The 23,843-nt window shown below is 41.5% G+C and overlaps 2 long non-coding RNA genes across 2 annotated transcripts; both read left to right on the forward strand.

Annotated features, from left to right (window-relative positions):
* The first annotated feature begins 1,378 nt into the window (after positions 1 to 1,378).
* LOC138226268 (uncharacterized) lies at positions 1,379 to 4,491 on the forward strand. The gene is made up of 4 exons (XR_011184458.1): positions 1,379 to 1,885; positions 2,300 to 2,449; positions 3,004 to 3,180; positions 4,341 to 4,491. It is a non-coding gene; the product is annotated as an uncharacterized lncRNA (long non-coding RNA).
* A 10,638-nt stretch (positions 4,492 to 15,129) lies between these two features.
* LOC138226260 (uncharacterized) lies at positions 15,130 to 19,647 on the forward strand. Its single transcript, XR_011184451.1, has 4 exons — positions 15,130 to 15,222; positions 18,080 to 18,185; positions 19,084 to 19,186; positions 19,601 to 19,647. It is a non-coding gene; the product is annotated as an uncharacterized lncRNA (long non-coding RNA).
* Positions 19,648 to 23,843: the final 4,196 nt, after the last annotated feature.

Here is a 23,843-nt window from a genome sequence, read left to right on the forward strand (position 1 = left end):
CAGGTTTCAGGGAAGAAAGGGCTCCTGAGGATGTCACAGAACAGTGGTGGAGAGGACTCGGACATGCAGTTCCTGAGCCCCACCAACCCTTCCGACAGAGAGAGAGGTGTGCTCACAGAGGAGGGTCAGGCCTGAAAGGGGATCTGCAGTCCCAATTTCTCAGGCCGGTTATTAAACCTTGAAATTATTTTTTTTCACAAAGAAGAGAGAGGCTGTGAAATTTTCAAAGCAAAAAGCAAATCCTTGATGAGTAGCCCAAGAGTCACAGCAGAAACTGATTCGGGGAGTGCTGCTTCCTGCTATTGACATTTCTTCTCTTCCCACCCGATTGCCTGTGCTTTGGTTGTGTCTTTGGCTCATAGATGTAACTGGACTTTTAGATGAAAAAGGATTTGATAGCTCACAAGCTGTTAAATGTTTTTTTTTTTATTTCTCAACAGAACTTTAGTCATAGCATTAAAACTCCCAATGGATTTTGGATACACAGTTCCACGCATATGCATTAGTTAACAGCTAAGGCTTGGGCTGTCTAATGGTATACTTGATACTTGATGTCTAATGATATACAAATGATGCTTGGGCTGGTAATGATAATGCTATGCTAGTTAATTATATTAATCCTTAACATCTTTCAATGTTTGGGAAAACCAAGGAATGAGCTATGTTTGGCTGGTTTTGACAGCTCCCGTCCATGGTGGGGACAATGTGCCTACAAAGACTTCCTGCCCTCTCTGCGGACATTCCAGCGTAGAGCGTACATTTCTCACAGCCCCAGGAGCTGCTGGGGGTCTGGGCTCTCAGCCAGCTTGCAGGAATGTGGACCCCAATGTTGGCATGTCCAGCACCTGATCCAGCAGGAAGGAGAGCAGTCTTCTGTGCAGATCCCTCTGCCCCAGTTCCCAGAACACTGCAGGGAAGGATACACATCCATTCCTTTTCTTTCTCCTTTCTTTCATCTTGCTCAGTTTTTATTAAGTGATCATAAAAATTGAGGAACATTGATAATGGTAGTTTGGATGATTTTTGACAACTGCAGTTTTGATTCCAATTTTGGTGATAGTAGTACTATTGATTACTGTTAAGTATCAGACTGAGGACTGATTGCCTATTATGAAGACTGGTAGTGGTTACAGTCAAGTTGGTTTGCACAATCTTGACCTCCATGTGGTGAAAGAGCAGGGGACTTGATGTAGTGTTTTAGCAACAATGGCAACTTGTTAGGAAGACTGCCATCCTGACTAACCACTACAGCCTTCACAATAGACAAGCAGTCCTCACCCTTTATTCTTCTTAAAGGTCAAGTGGAAATATAGTTTCCTCTCAGAACGTTATGTACAGACAGTATGTGTAAGCCCTGTCTGTGTTCTTCAGGGGAAGCCCAGGGAAGGACCTTCCCAGAGCTCCTCAGAGCCTCTCAGATGTGCTCCACAACCTGCCGCTGTGTCTTCAATGGAATCAAACCCGTGCCCCCGATCTCTCGAGGCACCAAGCCCTTGCCCGACAGGGCCTAGGGTATGCCCAGGGACTCAGGAAAGGCAAGCCAGACAGGGCGCCCCTTGGAGCGCCCAATGGAAAGTAACCTTCAGCTTTATGGAGAAGAGGAGGCAGTGGACTATGAGGAAGTCAGAACACACCAGTGGTGGACATCACAACATTCTTGCCTGTGGGGTTGGGGATCTCAAAATTGACAGCTCTGTTCCAGCTCTGTAAAGATAACTGTCAGAGCAGTGCTGATTGTTATTATTTTTTCACTTTTCTCCTCTGTCTCTGTGTCTTCCCTGCAGGTCCGATTACTCCCCTCCTTTAGTAGCAAGGTCTCGCTTGGATGGAATCCCCTCCAGAAAGCTGATGGCTGCTTCCAGAGTGGAGGACAGCCCCACCGAAGGTGCTGACAGCTGGAGCTGCTGTCTTGTCATTTGTTTGAATGTGTTTGCTTGTGTGTATGAGTGTGTGCTGAGAAACCAGCTGTGAGACTGGGCAAAACTGAACAGTAATTAAACATTACAGCTTGGGTTTTGAATGGGGCACAGTCTGTTTCAGTTTTTTCTTTTCTAGACTAGATAACTGCATTTCCTAGTCATTTTCATCAGTGAAAAAACTGTCTTTGTCCACAGAAAACACAGTAGCTGTTCATTATTGCTGCCTACTGGGTCTTATTTAGAGATAAAGAAATAAAGAATAACACCTGCCCACATTTTTCTCAGTTGATTTTGGCATTTGTACTTCGGCATGAGTGTCAGTGTGTCTGCTGGGTTTTGAAAGGTGAAGGGTGTTGAGAAATGCGGACTTTGTTTTGCAGGGGTGACCTCGGATGTGAGTGTAGTGGAGTAGTGGCTGACCTATTCTAATGGGCCTGGTGAGCCTGAGGAGGACAGGTTGATAGTGGTGTCCCCTCCTGCTGCCACACCCCCGGGCCGAGTGCCCCGCAGAGTGTCCAGAATCCCCAGACGTGAGTCGGCTGCACCATTGGTTAAGATGTTACTAATGATAACAAGGACTGGCTCTGAAGGATAATTAGTTTTTCTGAGGAAAAACAAAGGAAAATTAACTATTAAGCCTTGATTCTTTGTTAAATTATGCATTATGTGATGCATTATGTGATAGTTAGCCCACAGAGGAATGATAATATCAGATGGGAATGCAGGCTTTAACTAATCTAATGTAGTCAATGGGACTCTGGATCATGATGATAGAGTTTTTGTAGTCAACACATTTGTAACATAGGCAGAGATGTGATATTTTTAAAGTCATACCAATTTGTTGGTGTAATTTCTGAGCCCCAATTTGGTGAGTTGCTTTCAGTCGAATCTGGCTATTATCACATTATTATTTTAATATTGTTGCGTCCATTTCAGTGATGCCTGTCAGGCATTGTAATTAAATCATACATTCCAACTCACTAACACTTTAAAAATAAAACAGGTGATGCAGTTATTAATGTCAGTTTTGAAATCTGTTCATAGGTTCTCAAGAGCTCAGTGCAGGTCTAAGTCTCAGGGCCAGTGCTTTGGTCACTTTGTCTCTATAGGAGTGTTGGGGAGCTCCACTCGAGTTGCTTCTCAGCAGAGCCTGATGTCGTGCCCTGGGCAAGGCACCAGCACTGGCAACACAAGTGTCGAGCCCCTGGCGCGAGTCTATGGAAAGGCAGTCCAACACAACAGTCACCCCTACGTCGAGGAGGTGAGTAAGAGGCCTTTATTTCTCTTTGCTTTTGTTTTGAGTTTTTTACAAACAAAACTTTTGAGTTTGAAAATGCTCTGTAGGTCTTTCATTTTTGTGTTTCATCAATGTCCTAGTTTTTTATAATACCTTTTAAAGTATATTTATTTATAAACACTTCACATCAAGACATCAAAAACAATCAAGATTAGTAATAATGTCTCCATCAGCATACGTGTGTACTCTGCATACTGTAATGCCATAGCACACAAGTGTAACTACAGTATATTATGATCAAGTCCTGTCTACGTACTGACCTAATATTCACAACAACAGTATTTGAAGCCCTATACAGACAGTATTCTGGAATAGAATACTAGAGTATTTTAGATGTAAAAATACAGCCTGGAAAGGAATTGACCCAATAATAACAAACAGCAAAAATCTGTTCAGGGGTTCACTATATAGGAAATAACAATGATACAGGACTAATATGTTTCTTTTTCCATCTATAATATATTTGGTATTTGAGGGATTTGATCATTTTGGGACCAGCCAGATTGCTTACAATGATCAGGCACAGTTATTTATCTCAGAAATCTCAGAAATTAAAACATTTTTAATTTTTTTGTAGACCTTGGGGTTCAGTATATAGGAAATAACAATGAAACAGGACTAATATGTTCTATTTCCATCTACAGTGGTATTTGCATCAGTGGTATTTGAGGGATTTGATCATTTTGGGACCAGCCAGATTTCCTTCAATGATCAGGCACCGTTATTTATCTAAACATTTTTACATTTTTTGTAGACTCTGGTGGATAACTTGTGAAAGCCTTTAGCTTGCTTTTAGAAAACACCTATCAAATCCCTTGCATGGCACTTTCATCTATGTACTGTACTTAATTATATCAGCAGCATTATAGAGTTGCTGTCATATGGCTGTAAGTTATGTTACAGCAGCAAAATATAGAGGAAAATCAAAATAAAATGCAAGTATATGTATATGAATACTATGAATCACAATTCAGTGCTGTGAAACAATTTATGTCATGGGGTCCAACAGTAAATATTTCAGAGGACTCAAAGTAAAAACTTTTACCAGGACTGGTCCAGCTGGTCTCAAAACTGAGCCGGGCCAGGATTGCCCAGGGTTAACTTGTGCTTTTCTGTTATTACAGACACACAAGATGGGGCACGTCCAGGACCAGTGGAGGAGCGTGGGGAGTCTTAAGAAACGCCTGCGCATGACAGGGGGGGATGGATCTGCAGAGGAGAGGGATAACGTCTCTTTTCTGCCTCTGAACAGTACCCCCCATTTCGCAGGTCAGATCAGCATCTCCGAGCTGGCCCTCACCCAGAGCCTTCAGTTTCAGGCCTCTGACGACTGGTATGCATAAAGCAGTACAATCAGCATCCATTTATTCTGCTTTCTAAGAATACAGTTCTGACTAGTGAAAATACAGACCTTGTTGCCCATAGCTCTTTACAGTTAGACCTCTTTCTTTGTCCTGGTTGATATATTTCTTTCCTTTCACTGAATTAAGGGAGAGGAAGGTTGACGGACTGACCTTCATAAGGCGTCTGTTCCAGCATCACCCCGCCATCCTGATGAGCAGACTGCACAATGTCTCCCAGGCGCTCGTGCAGGAGGTGTGATCTCTCCAAAATATTAATTGTTCATTTGTATGATTGCTTTTCACTGTTTTTGTATCCATTCTGAACCATTTATAGAGAATGGTTCAAGAGAGGGGTACAGACGAGGCTCTGCAGTGCTGGCGGTGGTTTGCCTTTCCCCAGGTGAAGAACTTGCGATCAGCTGTGTCTAGGATGGCAGTGGTGTGTCTGAGAGACATGTTCACCTTCCTGCAGAGAGGGATGGACCCGGAACTGGGCAACACAGTTAAGGTGCTGCTGCACAAAGCCGGAGAATCCAACACATTCATCCTTCATGTACCCCTGCTCGTGCAATCAACGCACTGCTGAATGGAGGTCTGAGGTGAGGGCAGAAATATACAGAATAGAATAATACCCAGAATCTTAGGGTCTGACTTCAAGAGCTGTGAAGGGTCATTTACGTTTCACGGAGCTTTAAATCAAAGCATGTACTAAAGAATGTTTACTACAATGCTAATATCCATTTATTTTCTAACCACTTTCTCCAGTTTATGGTCATGAGTTAGCTGAAGCCTATTTCTGCAAACAGTGGGTGTAAATCAGGCCAAACCTTGGACTTGTAACCAGTCCGTCACAGGACAGACACACAGACACGGACACGTGCACACTCACACCAGAAACACATGAGAACACACAAGCAGATAGCACCCCAGGTCCTGGTGGAGAGGATGGGCGCACGTAACCTCCCCAGGGAACTCACCAGCTGCATCCTGCCTGCTGCCACTCTGCTGGCACAAGACGCCTCCCAGGAAACCAGGTACAAGCTTGCTCTTTTCCTAGACGGGTAAGATGGTGATATGCTTCAAGGAGCCAGCTTTGCAACTCCGTGGTGCAATGAGTCTCATGCAAAGATTTGTCATTTCAGACACTTTGGACAGCGGTTGCTGTCTTCCCTGAAGCACCGACTTTGAGCAAAAGGTACTGTCTGTGGTCTGCGGTCCTGTATTTTACAGTACAGCTCTAATTTTAAAACAGAAACATTTCATTTCCTTTAAATTGAAAATGTAGGTCTAAAATGTATAAAATCACAATACATTCACAAACACTTAATAGGGGACAATATACATCATTAACAGCCGGACTGTTTAATTTATTAAAATGAATATTACATGTAGTATGTGCTCTAGAAACTTGCAGATGATTAAATATTGTAATACATTTCTACCAATGCATTTTTTAGGTTATTCTTTTTACATTTATAGTACTTAGCACAAAAAACTAATCTGGAATATATTTAGCTTCCAATGTATTTAAAGGTATCGCTTACTAATTAAAAACTACTTTATTTTTGTCAGTGTATGTTATTCATAATCAGTGAATGAATTAAAGTCATTACTGAATTGTGTGAAAGATGAAAAATGAAAGTACTGTGGCAGGCCTGTTCTGGTACACCCTTAATTAAATGCAGGTGGGCTGGAGCTTGAGGCTCCCAGTGATGTTGCTTGACTGATTGATGGACGTATTGTATTCTGTATGCTTCATGCACATGATCACCCAGCCCGTCTGTCTATCCTGGTGCCAACTTCCACCTTTACCAACTCTCCCACCTTTGTGTCTGTTAGACTTCCAAGTGGAAGAAGAGACTTAATGGTGGAGAATGAAACATCACAGTGAAGACATCAGAAAAGACAGAACTTGTGTTATTTGTGTTTATACTATTCTCTGCTGTTTCTTGGTGGTTTCAAGTGCTTAATAAAGTCGTTATTTTGAAATCATAATTGACCATGCTTCTCTATTCTTTATTTATTGCCTGTGGCTCATATGCCTTAGAATGTTGCCTCAGTACTTGTTCAAGCACATCATGGAAACATAAATGCAGAGGTATTGCTGTACTTACATTTATTCCCCACCCTTTCTGTACTGTATGTATTGTAATGTTATAGTTATTTCTTGAACTAATTTCTGCCACTAACGACAGTCTAATTTAAGTTGCTGAAGTTGAAGTTGCACTTCCTTTTTAGTTTCTACTTTTACTCCCAAGTTTGATTTACTGTTTATTATGAAGATGTCTATGGCGTTAACTCTGTCTATCAATGCCTTTGAAGATTTGGAATACTTGAATGGGTCCTTCCGAGAGTTCTTTTAACCTGTCAGCTTAGGAAATTCCTTTCAATCCCAGAAAGTATCTGGCTATTTTCTTTTGACTGATTCAATAGATCTCTTGTGTAAACACCATTCAACACAAACTTTCCAATAACAGTATACTTGTCCAAAAACCGAATCTTACCATTGTTGATACAGTATGTTCTCTTCAGTTTGGCTTGGATGCGTGGTCCCTTCAGAAGTATATTTTGATTGAGTGAAGGATATTTTGCATGTAAATGAGTGAAAGATTGTGGAAACTCTGAAGCAATCTGAACCCTAACCCTAACGCAAATCTATAGCTTGGGTTATATACACTGCATTGCCCTGAGGGAGAATGTTGTCAAAAATGCCCTCAAAGAAAATGTTTGCAAGAAATTGATAACACTTATCAAACCCCTTGCATTTTGCATGGAATGTACATGTTTTTTATGGAATAAAGCCCAGAGTTTTAAGGTATACCTGACTGTTACCATAGTGCGTAACTAACTGGAACACTGCGGGACCGCTGTGTACATACTGTACATTCACACTGGGAGAAATACTGCTCAATATGGGTTCGTGCAAACAACCCGCATATGACCACAGGAAGTCAGAACAGCATTGAAACAAACTCAAAGTAGTCTCCAGTTATCTAGCCTGTAAGCAGGGAATAAAGCTTTGATTGATTTCTGAAACCCTTTCTTTATGTCCTGTTTTCATTCAGGTAAGAGTCAACTATATACTGTACACAATACTGCTGACAGACAGACACAGCCTTGTGGTGTGAATCTCTTTTTTTCTTGGTTTTATTTAATGTGGCACTATGCAGTGGGATGCTGCTCATAAGCCAATAGCATTTAAACGACAATACCTAGAATGCTGCAACTAAGTGTTTTACACACGAGGCAAGTCCTCTGACCTTTCCCAGCCTTGCTTTGGGTTGTGAAAGTTTTTCATTTTTTTAATGAATCGACACTTGACACATGCCTCCAATGTAATGGATCTTTATTACTTTTTCTTATCAAAAAATCAATTTAAACTCTCTAGTTATTTTTAAACTTCTTACTGAACTATGGAACAGTTGCAGGGTTGCTATTTCTCTTCCATATTGGCAAACATGGAAAAAACTAAAATATAACCCTATTTTAAATGTAAAGTTTTTTTTTCCTTTTAAAACAACAGAAGTCTTCACATCTGAGGAAAAAATGAAGACATCATAACTTAGGAGAAGTCCTCATTGGTTGCAAAAATGATAAATTTTAACGAAACATTTTGAAATATAATGAAACAAATTAAACATTGCTATTTCTCATGGCCATGAGAAACCCTACATTTCGCCTACCAGCCCAGAGTTGGTGTGGAGGATGTGATCATCTACATGCTGCAAAGGGCCTACTCACACCTGGACAGGGCTGGCAACACTGTAAGGATCATGTTTTTCGACTTCTCCAGTGCCCTCAATACCATCCAGCCCTTACTTCTAAGGAGGAAGGTGGAGGAGATGCAAGTCGATCCCTCCATGACCTCGTGGATCACTGACTACCTGACAGGCAGACCACAGTCTGTGAGACTTCAGAACTGTGTGTCTGAACAGGTAGTGAGTAACACAGGGGCACCTCAAGGGACAGTTCTTTCTCCATTCCTCTTCACCCTTCTATACTTCGGACTTTAAGCACAACTCATGCCAAGTCATGCCACCTGCAGAAGTTCTCAGATGACTCTACAATTGTGGGATGTATCAAGGGTGAGCAGGAGGAGGAGTACAGAGGACTGGTCAGCAGCTTTGTGGAGTGGTCTGGGGTGAACCACTTGGAACTGAATGTAACAAAGACAAAGGATCTGGTGGTAGATTTCAGGAGGAAAAAGGTCAAACCTACTCCTGTCTACATCCATGGGAGTGGCGTGGAGATGGTGGACTCATACAAGTACCTGGGAGTGCACATCGACGATAGACTGGAATGGTCTAAGAACATCGAGGCCATCTATAAGAAGGGACAGAGCCGACTTTACTTCTTGAGGAAGCTCAGGTCCTTCAATGTATGTAGTAAGATGCTACATATGTTCTATCAGTCAGTGGTAGCGAGCGCCATTTTCTACGCAGTGGTATGCTGGGGCCCTGGGATTAGAGCAGTGGATTCTAAAAGGCTGAACAAGCTCATCAGGAGAGCAAGCTCTGTAATACGGTCTGACTTGGACCCCTTGGAGGTAGTGGCTGAGAGGAGAATCATGTTGTCATGGACAACATCTCCCATCCCCTCTATGACAGGCTTGTAGAAATGAAGAGCACGTTCAGCAATAGACTGATTCATCCACGGTGCGACAGGGAGCGCTACAGGAGGTCATTCTTGCCTTCTGCTATAAGACGGTACAATGCATCCACCTTGTGTCTGAGCAGAGGCAACATTGACAGTGATCTGTTTCTGGACTGAACGCATCTACACATCTACTGCTACATCTGTTCTTTTTCTTTTCTTTTCCCGTTTACATCCGTTTTTTGTGCAATACATGCCAGGGACCCGTGCAATACATTTATATTTATATCTTTATCTATATTTACATCTATATTTACTGTATATTCATATGTGTGATACAATTTTTCTGCTTACTGTTCTGTTCTAGTTTGTTCTTTGTGTGTCCGGACTGTGAGTAGCTCTTTTAGTGCACCCTCACTGTACTGATTGTATTGTATGTATTGTACTATTATTATTATTGTATCATTTGTTACACTGTGGCTGTGTTGACTGTGTAAAGCTGCTGTTGCACTGCAATTTCCCTCACGGGATCAATAAAGTATCTATCTATCATAAAAACAGCCACACACACACAAAAACCTTTTCAAGCTACGCTGCGTGTAAGTTCAAAACATCTACCGGTAATCCATGGAACTAATGAAAATATGTAGACCTATGTTTCTTTCACAGTCTGAGTAACAAGCAAAACAAAATCCAAAAAATGAAAATTTTTGGAATTTAATAAATCCCAGTCAGACCGATGTTTTAGGTCTCAAAAAGAGGACATGCTAAATGTCACACCCCACACTCTCCCTCACAAAGGCCATTACATTCCCAAACCCACTGTTTCACAATCTCATTCCTAATTGAACCCATCACATTCCCACATGCACCAGGTTCCATAAATTCTCACTCCCAGACCAATTATCCAACCACGTCCCTTTCCCTTTAGTATTTAAAGTTCCCTCACGCCAATTTATGCTCCCTATTGAGAAGCCTCCCAAAGTATCCTCTTGTGTGTTTCTAAATTTTTTGATTGATCTGCTGGTTCCTAATCTTTGCTCCTGCCTTTTTGACCATTCTCTTTGGATTTTGTTTTTTGGATTGTCTTTCTGGGATTTCCCTAGTTACTGGACTCAGTGCTTCTCCAATTGACTAAGTCCCTGGATTATGTGTTTGGATTTGTCCCTGTGCTACTCCACATTATACAGGATTTGTGGTTCTGCATAAGGATCCTCTTATTCTGCTGATTGGTTCCCTGACACTACTAAGCAATGACTTTCATTAAAAGCTCTCTTTTAATCAAATTTACATACATTTTTTTTTGTGTTGCCCTCTACTAATAAAGTGAGCAGAGTTTGGGTTTAAGGTGCATTCAGACCCAGCTAAAAGGCTTTTTTTTGGCTGTTCTGGAAGACTTGGAGCATGCCCTGACTGGCCTGAAAGGTAAGGCATTATTTTCCCATGTTTTCAGCTTGTAGAAAAAGAGTAAAGATAATGTGCACACCTTCCTTTGATATGTCTAGTGTGGAGTTGTCGGTCTTTCTATAGCTCAGTTAAACCTGAATGATTAATTGATGCAGAATTCAATGATACAGTAAAAGATGGGCATCTAACAAACTCAGTTTTATGTTCCACTCAAGGAAACTCAGTTATGGTTGGCCATTTATAAGAAAAGATCACTTTATTGGCCATATTCAACTTCTTGTATAAGGGATTTGTCTTTTTGCATACTCCAACTTGCTCTCCATGAGACACGGACTGGGAGAGAAGCTTGAGGCTCGAGCGCAGTGTCAGCCATTTACAGTATAAAGCACCCCTGGAGCAGTGGGGGTTAAGGGGCCCTTACTCAGGGGTGTATGCTATCCTTGTATAATGTGTGATTGGATGTGCAGAAGGATTAATTTATTATCTATATGAGCCTAAGTGGGATTAAGATACAGTTATGACCATAAGTGAGAAGAGATGGGAGTTCATGCCTAGTTATTTAGTAAACATAAACTAATTTTCGACCATAGTCTTTTGATGTTGTTAAGGAAGGGCTAAGGCATTAGCAGGACACAAGTGCCCTGCAGACTCCAAAGTTGTTACAACGCAAGCAATAGCACCTTGGTACAGCTAACTGTTGTAATTCAGCACCTAATTTCTACTGTTTTGTCAAATTAATTTGCCTTATTCTTTCAAAGACTGTACTGTGTGGAATGGGGGAGCTACACATTGAGATCATTCATGATCGAATAAGAAGAGAATATGGCATTGAGACTCACCTTGGACCACTACAGGTGGCCTACAGGGAAACCATCTTGCAGTCGGTTTCCACCACAGGTATCACATTCACACCTCGGCACAATATGCCAGTAATATCTTCACTTTGACAGGTAACAATTGCTTGTGCTGTATATCAGTGGTCATCAGTTTCTTAGAGGGCTCATCATTGATAACATGTCACAATTCCTCTTCACAAGGATATACTGTAGGATGTGTGTTCTGCAAAATGACTGCAGTTTTTTTAGGTGTCCCAAATCACGTGTCAGCATTTCTGCCTGGTGTGCATTCCAGCCAATATTTATGAATGTATGGATTGTTTCTTTTTTCTGTGTCTGTTAGTAGAAACAGCTTTCGTTTTTTTCTTTCATTTCCCTACCCTCTACAGAAGCTTGACCCATTCTAATCTGCTGCAGAGCCTGCTGTTCTGAAACTATTCCTGAGTGTCGTTGTTCTCCTCTGTCAGACACACTGGACAGAAGCATTGGAGACAAGAGACACCTGGTGACAGTTGAGCTGGGAGTGAGCCCCTGCGCAGAGGGTAGCTCCACTGCTGCCCCTGCCATCAGCTTTGAGGACAGTGTGGAAGACCAGCTTCCTTTGGATGTGAAAGAGGCAGTGGAGAATGGAATACAAAGTGCTTATCTCCAAGGTAACGGGGCTCTTAAATGGATTTGGGCTATCAGTGACAGGCAGTTTTTTCTGGTTATTGAAGCACCATTATTTGGGTCAGTTTCAGATTCTGATACCAAGAATGGTTTCCAATATAGAGGATGTGTACTAAATGTCAATGTCCAAAAAATGTTTATCCCATTTGATATTGCAATAATAAAGTCATGTATGTGAAGGCTCACCTTGAAGCATTGTTTTTAAGCACTACAGTTTGCATAAACTCTGGTTGTTTACATATCTTTTGTTTTGAACAACTTTTCATTTAACTTCTTAAGAGTCAGTAGTGGAGATCAAGTTCTGGTGCTAGGGTGTCAATTTTTACTGACGTGTTTGAAATAGTGATGTACATTCTGTAAATTGTATAAGTCCTCTAGAATTATACTTTCATATGTTATGCTGTCTAATTAACTAAGGTAAGGAGTATTTCATATTTATGGTGTATACACAGCTGAAGAGAGGTTCTGAACTACTCAGCTTGAATTAGGTAGTGTTAAATGATGATGTATGGGTGTGAAAGCTAGACCCTGAAAAAAGCTGACCGAAAGAGGATGGATGCTTTCAAGCTATTGGTGCTAGAGAAGACTGTTACGGATACCATGGACAGCAAGGGTCACCAATAAAGAGGTTCTGGAGCGCATCAAGCCAGAAATCTTGCTTAGGGAAAGATCACCAGACTCCGGCAATTGGAGAAAGCAAATATGCTTGGAATGGTCAGTGGAACAAGAAGACGAGGCCACCAAAGAACGCGGTGGCTCGACGCCAACAAAACGGACACTGGTTTAGCTATAGAACAGCTGAAAGGGAAAGTCCAAGACCGGAAAGCGTGGCGAGAGATGGCCTATAGAATCGCCGAGAGTCGGATCCGACTGACCGGATAACATCATCATCATCAAATGATGATGTGGATGTGTAGGTGCACTGTCAAAAAAGCTTCTAAAAAGCTGCAATTTTACATGTTTGTCCATGTGCTTTCTACATATGCAGCCATTTCCTGATTCTCCAATGCCATTCAAAGTAATTCCAGGTCCACTGCTGGGGTTCCCGGTGCAGGATGTGGTCACTACAGTTTACTCTGTCAGCATACAGCCTGGGACATCAATGGCCATGGTCTCAGCCTGTGTGTCTCGCTGTATGCACAAGGTAACATTTGCTCAAAAGGAAAAGATGAAGACTAGGATAATCATGCAGCACAATACAATTTCTTCAACCCGTTTGAAATCATGATGGAAGGCTCATTTCTAGAAAGTAGTCCCCTAAATGAATAAACCGATGAAAGAAAACATGAGAGAAATATATGTAGAAAGAAAAGTCATTGCTTATTGCAAGACAGAAGTTAAAGATGCAATTGTTAAATGTTCTGAGTAGCCCAGGGCACAATACATAGAGGTTAGAAGTGTTGTGCTGTTTTTTACAATTGGCTTTGTTAGACCAATATGCTAACAACAAAATCAGTTTGGTTTCTTTCAATTTTATTTAAAAATACAACTCAAATATCAAATGCTATATTAAATGTTTATTGCTGCAATTTAGTCTTAATCTATTCAAATTTATCGGTGAATAGACGGGCCAGAAGATGGGGTTTTTAGTGACAGAATAAATGTTTATATTTTTTATAGAACATTTAAGCTTGTCTGTCTTTCAGGTTTCATTACAATATGGGCTTTGTTGTTTAAAAACATGTTTAACAAAGTATTCATCAGGAAACAATGGAGTGTGATGGGAGTGAGCATTTCTTTACAAAAACGACTTTTCTTTTGTTCATCTATCTCACAGGGTTACTTCACAGTCCTTTGCGCTCTGACATCTGGCACTGCCACCTTCACACTGGAACTGTCCAGCTACGAAGCCATGACTGCCCATGATCAGAACACCCTTCTCAGCCGAATGACAGGAGTGGCATGAAGCCTTCAGCCAAACATGTTTGAAACAAGGAGTACAAGAAACTGTTTAACTCTTGAAAGCACCAGGCTCATACAAAATGTAGACTGGGCTTTGTCTTTTAAGAAGGGGTTGAAAAGACCTGCATTTCCTTTCATGTGTTGTCATCCATTTTGCTGCAGGATATAACTTTGGAAACACACTAAACTGACTTCAAAGTTTGGAATTACCAGCTAAAATTCTCTTAATAAATTATGTACAAAAGCTCTAAGAGTAGGATAGGTGATTGTTATGGATAAATTAAGATGTACTGAACAAAGTAACATTTTACATACATCAATAAAAAATTAAAATGCAGAAGCATTAAAAACTACCCCAAGAAAGCTAGTGCCTTCTTCTTTCAGTCTTATTTCCACAGTGGAGTCTTAGGTCATGGTTGAACTGAGTTTAACGGGACATATTTTAACATGCAATATTGCCAGGGCTGCAAATATCAGTACCTCTTCCAACAGGAGACACTTTAATGTTCAAATGCGAGACTTTCTGGGTCACAAGGGTCGGCTGGCAACCGTACTCGCCTCAAAAGCAAAGGAGTCCTCACGCGTCATTCTGTTGCGGTGGGAGACATGAGTGAGCACAGTGTTGATGAGCAAGTTGCTCAAACCTAACGTTTCCGAAGGGGTGGAACTGCAGTACGGGAATAATCACGAGGGTGGAGCATCGATAGTGTTACACCGAGATAACAGATTTGCAACTTTTTTTTTTAGTCAAGAAGCAATGCAAAGAAGAACAATCTCCCACTCCTCCTCACTGAAACATTCACCGCAGTGGCAGCTCCTCCACCTTCTTCATCTCAAAACGCGACTCTAGCTCCACAAAAAAGATGAACGAGGTCGGATTTTGTAATTGGAATTGCATTTTCCAAATTCCAAAGTTGCAAAATATTTTTTTCACCCGAGCATTTGTTTTCAATTAACCTGAACGTCATTTTCGCAGATCGCGTCTTATATAGGTCACGTGCTCAATCTGTAAAGCGCCACGCAGCGATCAGCGCGCCATCTCTGAACTCACAATTGCATTATTACTGAGAGAGTGACGGATTGCTCAAGGGGTTAAAATGATCGTAGTTTCTCATAGGTTATTGCTTTAGCTCATTCTCTTCGTCAGGGCATATATAAAAAAAACGTATTGTACGCCCGGTAGTAATGGTCAAGAGAGTGGCAAACTATTGCAGCAAAACCTTCCCGGATTAGGAATACCGCAGCAAAGCAGAAAGGTACCTATAGATTTTAGGAGTAGTTACAGTACCCTTTAAGAGAAGTTGCTTTCACTGAGACTTTATCTGGTATAACATTAATGTTTCACTATTTTTCTATTAGTTAGAAATAGTCTGGTATAATATTTTAAAAGTAAATTAATATGACGTGCGTGTAACACAAGAACAGTAAACTATGGTGCAGAAAAAAAACTTGCATGGCAGCGACAGAGTTTTATTTTTGTGCGGTTACTGCGCATCTGCAACCCTGCAACTTGGTAACGATCAGGCGAAGTCTATTTTCTGAATTGGACTGCTTGTTTCTACACTGTGTAACCAAAGTGGTAAAAAATACTGTTTTTTTACATTGGGTGTCCGCGGAAATCTGTCGATTTTCCGTTACGACCAGCTTCAGTAAAATGTCGTGCAAACGGTGCCCTTCTACACGCTACTTTGTGCAGAAGGTATGCAGAGGAAGAAGCATGAGAGCACCAGAATGAGCTCCCGTTTAACTATCCTCAAAGCAACGAATTCGTTTGATAAAAATCGATGTGTATATCAATGAAGATGTAAATTTGTACAGTTCAAGATTTGTACAAACTTGTGGGAGGGCATGGGGGTGTAGCGACGCTTTCCAGCACGTGGTGAACCGATGCGACCGCCTGTAAGAGATGGAAGTCGCAAACGCATCATTGTCCGAGGATCGGAGCAACAGAAACGTTTTTTTCAAGCGAAGCAGTATCTTCATTCATATTTTTATCAATAGAAATACAAACATACCCAAAAACGATATAAAAAAACAGTGGGGTGTGAATTCGAGCACTGGTCTTGTTACTTTTGAATGTGTGCTTACTTCATTCACCTACTGTAAGACGTTTTTTTTACACCAGAACCACACATCGTATTAAGAAAATAGATCTTTCCCGTTAAACATCTAGTAGCCAGTTCTGTCTAGTTCTTCTTGTGCCAGTTCTTCTAGAAAACGTCACCCATGTCATGAAATACAGTACATACTCTGTATGCACAATCCGTATCTCTACTGAATTTCTTTCAGACTTCAAAGTACCTTTTTTTCTTATGTTTTATGGTCCCAATAAATTAATTCCCTGATCACACTGTCTTTTCTTCTGATATTGCCAAGTTTTTGTCCTCTCTACCAGATTATGAACAGTGCATGATAAGGCTTTCTAGTAGTCTAACCTTGTAGTCTGTTTTCAGATCTGACCTTAAGACCCTGGCAGTCACACAGATCTTATGATGTATTCTGCATGTTGTCTTCTGTATATTGATTTATTTGGTACAATGATCTCTCCTGAATGTGCACTTTCCTAAGAAACAATGTTTTCTGAAAACTGCTATGTAAAATAAAGATTAATAATCGGTATACATATCACATAGGTAATATCAATCGCCAGACAGGATTGTACTATAGGCATCTGGGTGTTTATGATGATTTTTTCATGTTAATTAGAACAATAAAATTACAAACAAAATGTTTGGGTATAAAACAAGAAGTGTGTAGCTTACTCCCTTCAGCATTGAAGCAATACATAAGGTTTGCAACAGTAGTAAAATCTCATTTATAATACTGCATTCATTTGTATTCACCATACCTCTAAACTTACATTAGGTAATTAAATGTTCAGACTTTTATAGTTCAGTCGATTGGTGAATCCATAAAAATGAAAGATGTGAGAGATATTCTAGTTTTTAAAAATCCAAGGAGTGTAGATAGATAGGGTCAAGCAGTTTTTGTAGCAAAAGAGCCACAACTTGAAACTAAAAGAGAATTAATTCTTGAAACATGCTGTGGTATTGATGCTTCAATAAAATGGCTGGGCTGCTTGTTACTTTGGAGAGCTGTGGGTGCTTTTAACAGGATTCCTAGTTAGGTGTCTTAAGGCCCAATCTGGGCTCCTTGAAGTAGCAGCTAGAAATGGGATCCATACACAGTTAGGGGTGGCTTCTCTTTGTTCTTCAGATTACAATCTGTATGTCTAATATTTTTTTTAAATCATCAAGGAGCTGAGTTGCATTAACATTCATCTTTTATAAACATGCTGCTTATAAACTCTGCAAGTACAAATCAGCAAATAGATAATATTAGCAGTAAGTACAGCCCCCTATTACTGTTTCTCCAGTTGTAAATTATAGAATAGAACTGCCTGCTTAGAGTTTGCTGCATTTTGGTTTATGAAATCATTAAGAAGAGATTTAGGACAGTCTATACAGGTCTGAATGTTTGTAATCCCATATTTTTCGTGTTTGATTTATACATTCCATTACATCTGTCAATATGCGATGTTACTATTGTAATGCTTGAGTTGAGTACAGATAACACATCACAACTCTTTGAGGAGTTTTGCTTGAGTGTCAGTTTTAATACTTGTCATTTTTAAAGTAGCAAATCAGAATAGTTTGTAATGAAAACTGTGTTAAGTAAGTAGACTGGATCCAGTGATATCGCTGTCCAAATTTGGACATTTTATTGAAGCAAACAGGATTTTACTGTTTGGACTCCTTGGAAGAGAAGGAGATTACATAAGCTACTACTGTTCTTGAGTCCTCAGGTTCATGTTCTCAAAAGAAATGAAAGTGGAGATGATGAGCTGAGAACTGTACTTAAATTGAATACAAATTATCACTATATCAGCTGTCTGTCAACATGGTAGCTAAAACTGATCTACATGTTTTAAATGTCTCTTGCACTCTTTCTACATAAAATATTTAAGGATATTCAGATTCAATTACAGTACATGGAAATGATAAAATATGTAAATTAGTAAAACATGCATTTGCTACAAAAACTGCTGTTTTTCTGGAAATCAGACATTGAGCATTAACAAGCACTAAGAACTTCATTGTTCCTGCCTCTCAGATGGACAGAGATCCCCGGTCTCCCCAACTGAGTGGCTCCTCTGAGAAAGACCTGCAGTTCACAATGAATATAAGTCAGAAAAATGCCAAACGTGCCAAACGCATTGGTAAGTACCTGATTTATACTTTCTAGACTATTAATTTCAGGCTGAGTAATGAGTTGAGAACTGTAGTTATCAGTGTGTATACAGTCTATTTTGAATTCTTTAGCTAATTCTGAATCCAGAGAAAAAGGAGTAATTTAGGCTTGCATTAACTCCACCAAAATCATTCCAAACATTTCTGTCCATGGTGTGGTAAAGGAAAGTGAAGTACATTTCCCTCCTTGTGTGAGGAAAAAGACATGTGCTCCTGGTAGGGAGTAGTCTGTGTCAGTAACATGCAGTATGTTGGCAGGGCTGGAGGAGGTGAAGTGGGTTGTGCGTGTGCAGTGCTATATGCATGAAACACCAGGCACATTGAGAGGTCTTGCATGATTAGCAGTTGCTGAACAAAAATATTTTCTGCTGTCCCTGTCAGAGCTGAGGATGTGATCAAGATAAATTGAAATTAAGACTAAATTAACAGAGCTTTGATGGGATTAACCTGCTTTGCCAATGTGCACTGATTCCCATTATTGGTGTTTGTGTGGTCACCTGTTTTGTTGATTCCTGGCTTTTCAATGCATCTGCCCTCTGCTGCCTCTATTTCTTCTCCCCTGTCCCAAACTCTGTCATGGCAAAATACAGTAGCAGCTTGTTCTGAACTTGGCAGCAAGCTAGGGAGTAAGATTATTCCTCTTCAGAGACTGATATTTGTAACTGATCAGTATTAAAGCAATGTTTCTCAACCCTGCTTCTGGAGTATCTTTTAGTTTTCCTTCCAGCTGGTGGTACAGTGGTGAGCACTGGCTCACTTCCTGGCGTGCTATCTGCAACACTAAATTAAATAAAGTGGTTAGAAAATAAATGTGATCTAGTTGCTTTTTTTATTTTTCATGAATGCCTTTCCTACTGTGTCCTTCAGGTGAAGCCCTTGAGAATTGCCCTGTGCTAACTAAAGCCACGCTTGTGCGTTCTCGCTGCTTCTCCAATGGAATCAAGCCTGTGCCGCCGAACGCCCAACCCAGGTCTGTCCATGACACACGGCCCTCAGAAATGTACACATTGCAGACACATTCAGAGCAATTAAAATGCTGCCTTTACAACTCAAGACGGTTGTGGCTTTCATAAACAGTGCACTGAAGCTCGTTTTCCAAACTTGTTACTCAGTTTTTGCTTACTGCCACACAGGTAGCCTACTACTTTTAGAAACATCTTTTCTGTTTTTGTGTGGGGGCTGGAGTGAAGAGTGTTGATAAAATTAGCTTGTTGTTGTCCAAGCTTGCATCTTTTGTGGTTTTATGTGCTTCAAAGCAGGACTGTGAACTTGGCAAGGGAGTGAACACAGTTGACAACACTGCTCGAACTCTGTAAAGATGACAGAGCAGTGTTTATCATTTTTTCACTTTTCTCCACTGTCTCCATTTGTGTCTTGCCTGCAGGTCCGATAACTCCCCTTCATCAGTAGCAAGGCCTCGCTTGGCTGGAGTCCCCTCCAGAAGGCTGATGGCTGCTTCGAGAGTGGAGTACAGCCCCAACCAAGGTGCTGACAGCTGGAGCTGCTGGCCTGTCATTTGTTTGAATGTGTTTGGTTGTGTGTATGAGTGTGTGCTGAGTAACCATCTGTGGGACTGGGCAAAATGGAAAGTAACCTAATCAGTACAGCTCTAGGTTTGAGCAATACAGGACAGTAGAGGTTGAAACTTCCTGTCTGCTGGGACTCATTTAGAGTTAAAGAGATAAAGAAATAAAGAACTTGCCTATTTTCCTTCTTGGTCGGTTCTTGCATTTGCCCTCCTTGTGTTGAGGTTGGTGCGAGTGTCAGTGTGTCTGCTACTGTGGGCTGTGGTGTTGTGAGATTGGTGAAAAGGGTGACATTTCTGAAGGGTGTTGAGAAATTTTGACCTTGTTTTGCAGGGGTGACCTCAGATGTGAGTGAAGTGGGACAGCAACTGATCTATTCTAACGGGCCTGCTGACCCTGAGGAGGACAGGCAGATAGTGGTGTCCCCTCCTGCTGCCAGACCCCCGGGCCGAGTGCCCCGCAGAGTGTCCAGAATCCCCACATGTGAGTCGGCAGCACCATTGGTTAAGATGTCACTAATGATAACAGGGACTGGTACCAGAGTTACATACTGTACAAAAGCTCACTGGTAACAAAAACTCTCTCATGGCCTGTAAAGAGGGATTTATTACAGACTTGATACTATTTCTTTCTGACATCCGACCTTCGTAACTGTATATAAAAAAAACTTACCTTTTTATCCCTGATCCAGGATTCTCCAGCAGCATTGAAAAGAAATGTTATTATAACTAATAACAACTAATCTGTTTCAAAGACCTTTAGAACTCTCAAGGACTTGTGAACTGATCTGTAGACAATGGGCACAAATCAAGCCGCGCTAGAGATAACAGCACAACCCAGGATTTATTGAACTCTGAGGTGTGGCCATGCCAGTTCACATTACTGTACACATTACAGTTCCAGCTGTACCAACACACCAACAGATGGCGTGACAGAGTTTTGAGTATTGGGTGTGAAGTTTTGGTTCTGTAAGGCAGTAGATCATCAGGTGACAAAAGCTCACAAGGTGATGATATCTCCAGATTCACCGAGAAAATCCCAAGGAGCTCCTTCAGAGTAAGCAAACTCATTTGCAGTAGATTCTGGCCAGAATACAGGTGGGTTTTGTTTTTGTTAACCCCAGCAACTCTGCTTCCCCCACCCAGTTATCCCAGAGCCTTGCCAGCCCCAGGTTTCAGGGAAGAAAGGGCTCCTGAGGATGTCACAGAACAGTGGTGGAGAGGACTCGGACATGCAGTTCCTGAGCCCCACCAACCCTTCTGACAGAGAGAGAGGTGGAAGACTGGTAGTGGTTACAGTCAGGTTGATTTGCACAACTTGACTTCCATGTGGTGAAAGAGCAGGGGACTTGATGTAGTGTTTTAGCAACAATGGCAACTTGTTAGGAAGACTGCCATCCTGACTAACCACTACAGCCTTCACAGTAGACAAGCAGTCCTCACCCTTTATTCTTCTTAAAGGTGAAGTGGAAATATAGTTTCCTCTCAGAACGTTATGTTCAGACAGTATGTGTAAGCCCTGTCTGTGTTCTTCAGGTGAAGCCCAGGGAAGGACCTTCCCAGAGCTCCTCAGAGCCTCTCAGATGTGCTCCACAACCTGCCGCTGTGTATTCAGTGGGATTAAACCCGTGCCCCCGATCTCTAGAGGCACAAAGCCCTTGCCCGACAGGGACCAGGGCATGCCCAGGGACTCCGGAATGGCCGGCCAGACAGGGCGCCCCTTGGAGCGCCCAACGGAAAATAACCTGCAGGTTTATGGAGAAGAGGAGGCAGTGGACTACGAGGAGGTCAGAACACACCAGGGCCTTTCTAACCCACATATCATCATTTAAATGTGCAGAAAAAGGAAGGGATAAGAGCTTGCTTGTGTAGTTTTATTTGGTTATGTTCTTCAGGAGGTTTCAAGGTTTCATTCCCAAGTCTTTTCTATTTTGCTTTGCACAAAAAGTACAATAAGCTGTGCGAATGCACTGGCAGTGAGAGCCCAGCTGGGTTAGGAACTGAGAAGGAATGTTAAAGGCTTGTGTCTTTTGTGTTCTTCAGAGGCCGAACTCCCTCAGGTTCCTGCAGTACACTGTGGCAGAGGAGCAAGACTTGCTCAGCTCACCCCCACACAACTTCCTCGATGGCATCAAAGCCGGGTCAGTCCACAACAGCTCATGGCCCACAGACACACGCCACCTTTACAAATAACAACGCCTACAAAAAAAGCTGAGACAAAAAAACCCAAAATATACTAAAAGCAACAGTTAACATAGTTGAGCTGCGTCAGCATGCATAGGCTTCAAAGGAACAACTAATAGATTTATTCCATGCTGAAAAGAGAAGAAAGAAAACACAAAGTTTCGGCTGTGGAGCCTTCTTCAGGTGTGAGTTAGTTAACATATTCAGAATGATGAAGTTGTCTGCTTGTGGATCATGCTGGCATCTTTTTCTTTAGTGGCTTTTACATGCTCCATAGCAGGGCTGTGAACATGGTGATTTTTTAATGTCTCACTGACAGAAAGTGTCCTATATTTACAATGTTTTTTGTACAGATAAAACTTTGTGGAGGGCGCGGTGGACATCACAACATTCTTGCCTGTGGGGTTGGGGATCACAAAATTGACAGCTCTGTTCCAGCTCTGTAAAGATAACTGTCAGAGCAGTGCTGATCGTTATTATTTTTTTCACTTTTCTCCTCTATGTCTCTGTGTCTTCCCTGCAGGTCCGATAACTCCCCTCCTTTAGCAGCAAGACCTCGCTTGGCTGGAGTCCCCTCCAGAAAGCTGATGGCTGCTTCCAGAGTGGAGGACAGCCCCAACCAAGGTGCTGACAGCTGGAGCTGCTGGCCTGTCATTTGTTTGAATGTGTTTGATTGTGTGCTGAGAAACCAGCCGTGAGACTGGGCAAAACTGAACAGTAATTAAACATTACAGCTTGGGTTTTGAATGGGGCAGTCTGTTTCAGTTTTTTCTTTTCTAGACTAGATTACTGCATTTCCTACACAGTAGCTGTTCATTATTGCTGCCTACTGGGTCTTATTTAGAGATAAAGAAATAAAGAATAACACCTGCCCACATTTTTCTCAGTTGATTTTGGCATTTGTACTTCGGCATGAGTGTCAGTGTGTCTGCTGTTGTGGGTTTTGACAGGTGAAGGGTGTTGAGAAATGCGGACTTTGTTTTGCAGGGCCTGGTGAGCCTGAGGAGGACAGGCTGATAGTGGTGTCCCCTCCTGCTGCCACACCCCCGGCCCGAGTGCCCCGCAGACTGTCCAGAATCCCCAGACGTGAGTCGGCTGCACCATTGGTTAAGATGTCACTAATGATAACAAGGACTGGCTCTGAAGGATAATTTCAAAACACAGACATCCCATTCCAATTGGTCAAATTCCCATGCATGAACACAACCTACTGTACGTGATTTCTTCTCCTATTATTATTTTCTGAGGAAAAACAGAGGAAAATTAACTATTAAGCTTTGATTCTTTGTTAAATTATGCGTTATGTGATGCATTATGTGATAGTTAGCCCACAGAGGAATGATAATATCAGATGGGAATGCAAGCTTTAACTAATCTAATGTAGTCAATGTCACTCTGGATCATGATGATAGACTGTGATAGACTCTGTGTCAACAAATGTGTAACTTTGGGAGAGATGTGATGTTTTTTAAGTCATAACAATTTGTTGGTATAATTTCTGAGCCTCAATTTGGTGTGTTGCTTTAAGTCTAATCTGGCTATTATCACATTATTACTTTAATATTGTTGTGTCCATTTCAGTGATGCCTATCAGACCATGTAATTAAATCATATATTCCAACTCACTAAAACATTGCTTTGGTCACTTTGCCTCTATAGGAGTGTTGGGGAGCTCCACTCGTGTTGCTTCTCATCAGAGCCTGATGTCGTGCCCTGGGCAAGGCATCAGCACTGGCAACACAAGTGTCGAGCCCCTGGCGCGAGTCTATGGGCAGGCAGTCCAACAGAACAGTTACCCCCAGGTCCAGGAGGTTAGTAAGAGTTCCTTATTTCTCTTTGCTTTTGTTTTGAGTTTTTTACAAACAAAACTTTTGAGTTTCAAAAAATGCTCTGTAGGTCTTTCATTTTTGTGTTTCAC

This window comes from Lepisosteus oculatus, unplaced genomic scaffold, assembly GCF_040954835.1.
Source record: "Lepisosteus oculatus isolate fLepOcu1 unplaced genomic scaffold, fLepOcu1.hap2 HAP2_SCAFFOLD_121, whole genome shotgun sequence".
Taxonomy (NCBI): Eukaryota; Metazoa; Chordata; class Actinopteri; order Semionotiformes; family Lepisosteidae; genus Lepisosteus; species Lepisosteus oculatus.